We start from the raw sequence: 10451 nt of genomic DNA, 5'->3' as shown, positions 1-10451 counted from the left end.
CAGATTTTTGAAACACCAGGAGAATAAAAAGAAAAGTTAAGCCAGAAAGTTGTTATTAAAAAGTAGGTTTTTTGTGTGGTACTTGCAAACTACGGTGACCCACTTTTGCCCTCTATACATTTGTAAGCCAAGAGGAGCACCTTGATTTAATTCATCACGCTTAACAGAATTTTAGAAGTGAATATAAGTCGTATGGCCAATTCCCAACATGCTGGATTATAAATGATATTACACAGTGCCTGCCCCAGTCAATGCCTCCACCTGACTAAATTAACACGAAGACCTACCTGAAATATATACGATATATGAGGGAAACTTTCTATAGGTCTCAGCTGGCCTAGATGTTAGCTAATAGAATCTAAACTACAACTCAAAGGAACTTTCTGCTCCCAGACTGCCTGTGCAGTGCAAGTTTGAACTTCATTTGTACAGAGGTAGGAGATCATTGAGCACATAGCCCCTGGTTGTCGGAGTGTGCTCTCCAACTCAGTAGTGTTCTCTGTACTTCCAGCCAGCCTAAAGGGCAGGAGAAAAAAGCAAGTTGTTAAATGATGCCCATTGTATCAGCACAGCATAGTTTCTGTCCTTTATTGCAAGGTGATTTGACTGGTGTGGCCATAGAGAGATGTAAAAGACTGTCTGCCTCCTTATTTTTTAAAAGGGGGGAGCCAAGGAGGCTACCCTACAGAGAACCTGGGGAAGCAATGCTTGTTGAGCTTCAGGGGCAGGATCTCCACCACAGTGAGGGAAGGTACACCTCTCACAGAAGTCCTGAAGATGAGCCCAACAGCTGAGCCTGAAGCATCCAATCCAAAAATAATTGTGATGCTCTTAAGCCTCAAGATGTAAAGAAATTTGTACTGTTTGTTTTGACCTCACTTTGGACCTGTCACTTCTTCTCTCTCCTCTCTCCCTTTTGGGACAGAAATGTTCTCTTATGCCTGTTCCACCTATTGTATTTTGTAACCATATATAGTGTTTGATTTCCCAGCTGAGAACAACATTGCCTCACAATGAATCATATCTTAGTCTCATCCACCATATTTGATTAGATGATATCTAGACTTTGTGTTTTGAGTTGATTATAGAATGAGTTAATACATTCAATGAGCATGATTAGGTTAGACCAATTGTATTTTGCATGGGACACAGATATGAGTTGGGGCAGTGGGGTGGAATGTCACAAACTGAATGGTTCTGCCATTCTATAATTCACTAAATCTCATCTCCACTGTGAAAGTTATTTAGCACTAAAGTCTGTGATGGGTGAGTAGACATGTAGTCTTGAAATTGGATTAACATCCCGACTGAAGAGGCACCAAGGAGCTCTCATGCCCTTCTGCTACATCCAGGTATAGATAGTGCAATATCCAAACCTTGGAGAATATGTTGGACCTCTGACTTTGGAATTCTAGTATTTAGACATATGAGAGACACATTTTGTTATGCATAACTCAGAAAGTCTTATGATATCTGTTAGAATAGCTGTGAACTACTAAGCGTAGGTACAAAATAAATGATGATGATCAAGGCATCTCAGCACAACATGGTGCAGAATCCTTGGAGCCTCTGATCTTGTTCTATGGAGGTTCACTTGAGTAAATTTGCCAGAAATACTCCCTTAGTCCAGTGTGACTCTACTTTTTCTCATAGAACATTGCAAACTCCCGAAGTTCCCCTACTTACCAGGACACTAGAGAAGGAATAAATTATAGTACTGAAAGTCTTCCACTACTATTGTGGAAAATTCATTTCTGCCCACAGAGACAGCATCACCTCAGGCTGTCGGTCAGTCTGTCTGGGGCTCTGCCTCAGCTAGACTTGGCTAATACTTATGATAACTGTGCTCTGTAGTCTCTGACAGTCTCCACCTGTGGGAGCCTGGAGACTTGACTCCAGATGACTCGTAAAGTACGTTATGTTCCAGCTTCTTACCACTTTACTTCTGACACTTAAAATTGGTGACAGCCATTTTCCATGGTTTGAAAGAGAATGTCACTTCTTTTAATCCTTGTGTAATAAAAGTACCGCTTCATAAAATGAGACTAAGTAATGCTATGTAGTTGTATTTATTTTTCTATAGGTAGTTGATGATATAGAATAAAACATTTCCTCAAAATCCCTTTCCTACCTGTGAAAACTTAATGTTATTCTAAGTGGTTCTACAGAAATATATTTTGTAAATATAAACAAGTCCACAAAGGGTGTATATATGCTTCAATGTAAGCTCTTCCAGCACTTCTGTGATGTTCTGGAATAGTTCATAGACTATGTTTATTCCTAGTGATTCTAGAACTTCTAGAATTGTCTATTGAAGTGGTTGAAGAACAATCCTGGAGGGAGCCCCTTGTCACCTTCCTTTGGTGACTTCCTGCTTCACACTGGCTCTACACATTCCTTTTGTTAGTATTTCCTTTCTTCATCTTTTGCTTGAGAATAGAGTTTTTCTTTGTAATACAAATGGAGAATGATCTTAAGCTACTATGTGAGTTCAGCCTAATTGTGTTCTTTGATAGGAACATTGTTTTTTGTCCTGTTAGTGTTAAGTTCCTTTGGAGCTTTGCAAGTTCTTTGCTTTATGTATCTTTGTGATGTTTAAATATGCCCTGTCTTTACTTTGTATTTGTAGAAAAGAGGTTAGTATATTTGCTCCTCTAATTTTGGCTAACTATATACCTCACAAGATTATAATATTTATACTTGAAATTGAACTCACAGTCTTGACATTTGCACCAATCTTTTTCAGTGGCTAAAAAGATTTGAGATTCACCACAATTTTCCCTTGTGGATTTTCTAGTCATTTTCCTAAATGTTTAGTTTTGGTTTTAATCAAGTATATTTATGCATGGATATGTGCACATGTGTGTAGGTACCTATGGAGGCCCAAAGGGGACTTTGGATTACGTGGAGCTGGAGTTATGGGTGGTTGTGAGCTTCTCAGCATGGGTGCCAAGAATCAAGATGAGCCTTCTCTTAGTCTCTCTGCTCATGTCTTGATTAGTTAAGCATCTGTTATCTTGTTTACTATCAAATTCTTTAGAGCAGTTGAGAGTGATTTCCTTCAAGTCTTGATATTCAAATCAAAATTTGGTATTCTTTTTGAATTATATGTTGAAAATGTCTTGATTTTTGAGATATATATATATATATATATATATATATATATATATATATAAATTCTTGCCTCTTTTTATTTCCATATATTCTTCTATGAACTCCTGGTATGTTATCTAGGGCATTCTTACATGTCTTGCATATCTGTGAAGATAGTGGAATACTCTTGGCTTTTAATTAATATTTTCATTCTCTGTGAAGAAGAGAAGCTAAAAGAGAATTTTGGTCAAATAAATTTTCTTTCAATATTAGTGACTAGATTGTGGTCAGACACCAACCGGCGTGTGATTTAACCAGTGACCTTCTTTAGGTTGCAGATGTTAAAGTGAGTCAGGGAATACACGGTTAAGGGCAGTATAAGTTTCATTTCTGTTGAAGTATGAAGCAGAGGCTTTGCTCAAAGCATGGAGTGTCAGCGTGACTGAAGGCAAACTTGAACCCCTTTAGATGATGATTCTCTGTGCACAGAGAAACACTTTGTCTACAGGCTTTGAACTATAAATTAAAAAACAAACTTAAATTAAATATTTGTCTCCTATAAAATGCAATAACAAAACTGAATATGTTACTATTACTTTCAAATCAATTTCTGGATTTCTGGAATAGTATTTATAAGGGTTCAGGTTATAAAATGTTAATTCTCTGTAGCAGATATATGGCACTGGCAATGAGAAAGAGTGAACTGGAGGTCCCCAAAGGAACAGACACAAGACCTTTCAGCTTGCGTGTAGCTGATTTATTCCAGATAGGTATAGGCATGAAGTCAAAGAGTAAAACCGTGTTGTCAAACAAATTCCTAGCATTACTGACTCAGACCAAGCCTGGAGCTAAGTGAGAGCTGCCAGCACAGCCCTGTGCCAGATATCCACTTTGGGTTGTTTTGAGTGACATTTGATTTTCAGCCTGTATTCAGAGGAGCTTGGCCCACGGCAGTTTGTAACTCACAGGTATGAGAGCATGGAAGAGGCTCCAGGTCCAGGTTCTGCATGACAAAACTGAAAAGGAATCCAAAGGAGGTGAGTGGGGCCTGTGAAGCATGCCAAGAGAGCCAGCAACTTAAAATTCTTCAGCTGCTCTGTGAATTCCGAGTCAGCCCTTCTATGGATATCACACATAGTTTCCCTTTTCTGAGGTTTCCTCTTTTCACTCTCTGCCAGAGATAGGAGATAACAAAGCATTTCTCCCTGCACACACTGAAATCAATTTTGCCAGTAAGTACAGATCCTAAAATGAAACTGTCTTTACCCTCTCATAAAAGGACACATTTTCAATTGCTTGCTGATAGCTGTGAAGTATACATCATTTTTCATACTTATAGCCTTAGTAATCTTTCAGGTGTCTGGACATTTCATTACCATCAATATTTTACCATCTATCCATCTCTGCTTTTCCAAGTGCCTATTTTTAACACAGAGACAATAGATATTAACCAGTAAATAAAGGAGTATCCTGATATACGATGTTTAAGAACAGATGTCCTGGTATCAGAGAATGTGATTCATCTTGACTGTGTACTAAATTCTCTCTAAGCATTGACAGTTGGTATCATATAAGTACATACCCTGTAGAATTCTGGTGAGGAATAAATTTTTTCTAGTTAAATGGTATCTACATTACTGAATAATATATGTTTTATGATCTCAGTATTAAAAATTATAAAAGATGCTATGAAGAAATAGAGCTTGTTAAGGGGACAAAATGACAGGATGGTACTTTGGATACAATTGTTAGACAAGCTGCTCTGGGAAGATTTTGTTTGGACAAGGACTTGAATGAACTGAGGAAACAAATCACAGAAACACTGAGAAAGAGGGTTACAGGCAGAGGAAAGTGCAACTGTAAGGATGCCAACTTAGGAACAGTAACAATACTATTATGTTGAAGAAACTGGCTTAGTTTGTTCTGTGTCCTGTACTTGATTCTTCTGGAATAAGAGAGGGAGAGCAGGACAAAGGGAGAGAAGATGAGGAGGATGAGGAAGAGGAGGAGGAGGAAGAAGAAGAGGAAGGAGAAGGAGAAGGAGAAGGAAGGAGGAGGAGGAAAAGGAAGGAGGAGAAGGAAGAGGAGGAAGAGGAAGGAGAAGGAGGAGGAAGAGGAAGGAGGAGGAGGAGGAAAAGGAAGGAGGAGAAGGAAGAGGAGGAAGAGGAAGGAGAAGGAGGAGGAAGAGGAAGGAGGAGGAGGAGGAGGAGGAGAAGAAGAAGAAGAAGAAGAAGAAGAAGAAGAAGAAGAAGAAGAAGAAGAAGAAGAAGAAGAAGAGAAGAAGAAGAAGAAAACTTGATTTCATGGATAGATAGAGAATATAGAATGTAAACAATTTTTCTTATGCTCTTAGAAACCATTCACCATCTAATTCACCCATGATCCCAGTAAGATGCAGGTCCTCTATGATGCAAGGCAGCAGTCCTCCAAGTATGGTCTTGGTACCATTGTTAACAGCATTTTTGGAATCTTATAAATAGTACTCACTATGGACTCCAGGCCAGACCCTTACAGGATATTTGATCACACTGTGATTTCTAAGTTTGTGTTATTTACTGAAAAAAAATAACAAAAAACAAAATCACAATTGTTAGTTGTGGTGTGGCTCAGCCCAGAGCACATACCTTTAATCCTATATACCTTTAATCCCAAGCAATGAAGGTAAAGTTAGTTTGTAGAAGGAAGTACCAGTGTTTGAAAGTGATGTCTCATTGAGTGGCAGATCAAGTGATGAATATTCACCTTTTTTAAATGTCATCTCAGAGACTTACTGCCTCCATCTGCTAAGTGCTAAGTGACAAGGTAAAAAAGAAAAATGTTTTCCTGGTTCACACAGAGCAAGATGAGACAGGCAGTTGGGCATGCATATGCTTGATTGACCGAATATGGATTTTTTTTATGATGACATGAAGTTAGGGCTCAAGGAAGAGAGGGTATAATTATGCTTGGGAAGAAGAGAGACACAGGGCCACTTTGCTAGATGTGACATGTCTATACAGAGCCAAAGCTATCCATAGTCTTAAAATCATGGAAAGGTTAGGATCACCAAATTCCTAAGAAGAAATATTTTTGTATATATGTATGAGACACAAAAGTGTCAGCTACATCATTGCTTGCATACAATAAGAGCCAGACAGAATTCGAAGAGAAAATGATAAGTTATTAAACATTGAGAACAAGAAAAATAAGGACAGATCTGAGCACAGATCTCGAGGGGCCTTTACATTTCTTGTGTAAACCCACATCAGTTTTTCTTCTTGTCTCTAACTTTTGTTTTTGAAGGAAGTCTGAAGGAAACCACATTATTTTAACAATAACAGGGACGAGGAAAAACAAAGGCAGAGAAATACACGTGGAAGGGGAGCCCAGATGAAAAGACCCTTAAGGGGCCAGCTTTTCCTTCTGTTCTCATTCTTTTCTTCTCCAGCCAATGTCCAAAATGACAAGCTGTCAGCCTTAGGAAAGATGGTGGGATCAGCAGAAGTAAGGTGGGCATAGAAACAAAATGGAAGCAAAGGAGAGAGAGAGAGAGAAGCAGGGAGTCCCTTGGAGAGGCACTGTTCTTAAGGCCTGGCAGCCAGGAGCAGAGTTTTTGACACTAAAGTAACTGAGTCTTGGAGTTTTGAATCCTTTGTGGCACATTATTTATGACTGAGTTCTTTGTAAGTAGTTATTTTTAATGACTTTGTTCCCACACTAAGCCCTTGGTACCACTGTGCTAGCACAGCCCTGTGAAAAATTGACCACTTTGTTCTGTTTATAAAGGATGACGGATTTACAGTGCTGAAAATAAAACCCACAGAGTCCATAAAGCCGACGTTCTTGGTCCTGGCTCTTACCTTACTCCACGTTTAAACAGGTTTTCCCAGCCTCAGCCATAATCATGGGTTGCTGCCCTGCTCAAAGATGGAGGTTCGAAAACGTTGACACTCTCTCCCAATTAGAGTCAAAAGTATGGGCTTCTCTCAGTTCCTGTTCTCAGGCTTCCTGGTAGGATAGGAGGCATGGTGAGGCTTTATATAAACATTTCCAGTGTGCATTACCTCTCAGTAGTTTGAGGTTTGAAATTTTCCACTCTTAAAAGACACTTAGCACATTTCCAAGGAAAACAAAGAAGCCTTACTTCGGCACCATAATGTGTAGTTTCAAATATAATTAGGTTGCATACACATAGTCACACTCAGGGAGACATGGGACGTCAACTCCTAATTTGCTACCAAAAACATTGTCTCCAGTTCTTTCCCAGAGATTAGAGTGGTAACTTCAGTAATTGAAGAGGGGAATACACAAAGTTAGCATCAAATGATAGTCTGACAAAACTTTAAATTCTGCATTTTAAGGCCTGTATGAGCTCATCTGTCATGGGTCCCAAAATAAATAAGTGTCCGAGTGCCCGAGATGGAAACAATGGTATAGTTAAAATCATCTATGTAAATGAGCAGATGAGTCAAATGCCCAGAATGCCTCTGCTAGGGACAAAGCTAAATTATGAATAGGCGAATGTCCCTTAATGTCCCTTACACGCAGGAAGATTGCTGAACAACCACAGAAACACATACTTTTGTTCTCTCTGTGACATAATAATAACCTTGTTGGTAAAGCATGAGTTATTGATACTGTAGGTTATGAGTCCTGGTTAGAGATGTGTTAGTTCTGATGCTTTAGGCCTTCAATAAGACCTGAAAAAAAAATCAAACCAGTGAAAATTCTAAAATGAGTCAGGGAGCAGCATACATGGCCCTGACTCCTATCTGAGGAGCTATTGATGGTTGCTTTGGTAAGAGTCAATTTTCTTCAGGGTATGCCCCTTGGTAGGTTGCTTATTCACCAGTGGATGACTCTCCACCCAGGAGGACACAGGCAGCACTAATTGTACTAAATAGGTTATAAAAGCAAACAAACAAAAAGAGAAAGAGAACAGGAAGCAGAGAGGAGAAGAAGATTCTGGAAGGAGTTGGAGGGCAGGATGGATTTGATCAAATTACAGTGTATACATGGATGGAGTTTTAAAAGAATCAATGAAAACAAAACAAATCCAGAAATAGAGACACACAGAGAGGGGGTGATGTGGAGGGGACTGGCTCTCTGGATAAAGCAGTACAGAACAGGAGATGAGGTCAGGGCTGAGCAACAAGCAACAAGAAATGGGACGCCTTACATTCTTCCTGTTCTCTTTCCTTCAGACAGGGTCTCACTATGGAGCCTTGGCTGGACTCAAACTCACTATATAACCAGGCTGGCCTTGAACTCAGAGATCTATCTGTGCCTTCTAAGTGCTGAGATTAAAGGCATGTGCCACCATGCTTGGCCCTCAATCAACTTCCTTGTTGTAGCCTAGAGGTCCTGCCTCCCCCAACCTCTTACTTCTCATCTCTCTCATGACTACTGTAGCCCATTCCCTACTTGCTGGCATCTGTCCAACACTGAGCCTCTTTGCTGCAATTTAAACCTGCTGGCAATGCTTCTGCCTCAGAGCACTTCGTCTTTCTGAAATGATCCTCTCTTACAGGTCTTAAGTGTATTTTGTTGTTGTTGTTGTTTGTTTGTTTTCCATTTATATCACTTTGGTCAAAAGCTTCACTTGAGTAAGTAAAGCATTTCATGACTACCTTATTTAAACTTAAATTTTAATTTAAATAAAATGAAATACATTTAAATTTCTTCATTGATTCTCAAGATGCTCTGAAATTCTTTCAGAAACTCTTGGCCTTTTACTTTAATGGTTATGTGGTTATTATCCCTTTTCAGTGACCATTACATATTTTGTTTCATTATACTAGCTGTTCCATGGGTGACTAAAATATTTGGTGCAAGATACGTAGTTCCTCAATAAATACTCATTAAATTTTTTTCTAAAAAGACTTTAAAATAATATCATTCAGCACTTAACGAAACAGCCCACTGTGAATGCTCATTATGAATGTTTACAAAAATCAGGATGTCTAAGGAGAATAGAGCCCAGAGGTACAGATATATGTCAATAACTATTCAGAACTTAAGAGGTGGAGAAGTGGCCTAAGGATACAGGCTCTCTGGAGAGACTGATGGCCTATGCTATGACTTCATCACTCTAGAGCAGTTAACTAGTTACATCTGTACCCAGGCCACAAAAATGTCATATTACAATACTTAGTAGCAATTACATAGAAAAAAAACCCCTAAGAATGGATTGAATAGAAATTAGCAACCATCTTTTTCTTAAATTTATACAATATTCATAAATATTTTTAAATTCCAAAGATACCCCATGGAAAACCACATCTGTCTGACAAATATTGGTGCTGTTGATATGAATTTCATTAATGTTCCATATGTGGTTTTCTGTTCTTGGCTTTGGGACTCTATAGCAATTCTTTGTAAACACTACTGTGACTTTATGTGGGCCAAAGAATCACTGTGGACCTTTTAACTTGTCAAACTTGGGTCATGGTAAGAATTTACATGGTGCAACTGAAGAAGTGGATTGGTTGAAAGAGATCAGCCAGTGGGTCATTCCTTCTTTCCCCCTTGAGCTGAGAAATATAATACACTGGGACCTTCAACCTGATTTGTAGGTTGTCTGAGACCTGAGTCCTGTGACTGTGCCACGATACATTCTGCTACCTACCATGCATTTGTTTGGACAGCTCTCTGACTTCAAGCTTGTTTCACTGGGGAGGTAAATTAGGAATAAGTAGGAAAATGTGTGGGTGATAGATAATACTATCCTAACGAATGGACTCAAGACTGTCTCACAGGCTGACATGAGTCATTTCACATTTAGAGACACTGCAGGGACTTCTGATGCACTGAGGACTCGTATCCCTCCATCATAGCATGGAGTTATTTCTTACAGCTCACTGGAGAGGTCAGATCATAAGAATGACACACCATCCTAACAGTGTCCTAAAGAGGCCTGTAACCACCCCTCTGCCCAGTTATTTTCAGGGAAAACATCTCCCTACAGCATGCAGGTGGGAGAAGATCATCTTTAAAAGAGCCAAAGCATTCGGTTAGGAACATCTTAGAAAACCAGACTGCATCCTTGAGGTACCAGAACACGTTGAGTTAGAAGCATGTCCGTGACCTTGTGTTTCCTGTTCTTGAGAAAGGTGATAGCCTAGAGTGATAGTTTCCGTTCTGTTAAAATGAACCAATGGTTAAAGCATATCTCCAGTTCCCAGGAGGATTCAATTCTTCTACTATTTCCTTTTGACAAGAATGATTTGCGATATGTAACAGTGGTTGCTGAAGTTGCCTGTGCCTGTGACATCCAGGTTTTTAAATGACAGTTACTGTTGCTCTATGTCCTGTTCTCCAAGCTTCATCAGCATCTCCAGTGCAGCACAATGGAGTTCAGGGGCCTTTTTGAGGAAAAC

The 10451-nt window shown here is 39.3% G+C and overlaps 1 long non-coding RNA gene across 1 annotated transcript; it reads right to left on the bottom strand.

The window, feature by feature from the left end:
* Positions 1-3835: 3835 nt before the first annotated feature.
* Positions 3836-7162, bottom strand: LOC143441919 (uncharacterized). The gene is made up of 3 exons (XR_013109671.1): positions 6933-7162; positions 5581-5648; positions 3836-4109 (listed from the first exon to the last, which is right to left on the bottom strand). It is a non-coding gene; the product is annotated as an uncharacterized LOC143441919 (long non-coding RNA).
* Between the last annotated feature and the right edge of the window lie 3289 nt (positions 7163-10451).

Source organism: Arvicanthis niloticus, chromosome 4 (assembly GCF_011762505.2).
Source record: "Arvicanthis niloticus isolate mArvNil1 chromosome 4, mArvNil1.pat.X, whole genome shotgun sequence".
In the NCBI taxonomy this organism is placed as follows: Eukaryota; Metazoa; Chordata; class Mammalia; order Rodentia; family Muridae; genus Arvicanthis; species Arvicanthis niloticus.
This window is presented reverse-complemented; position numbering and strand designations above follow the sequence as displayed.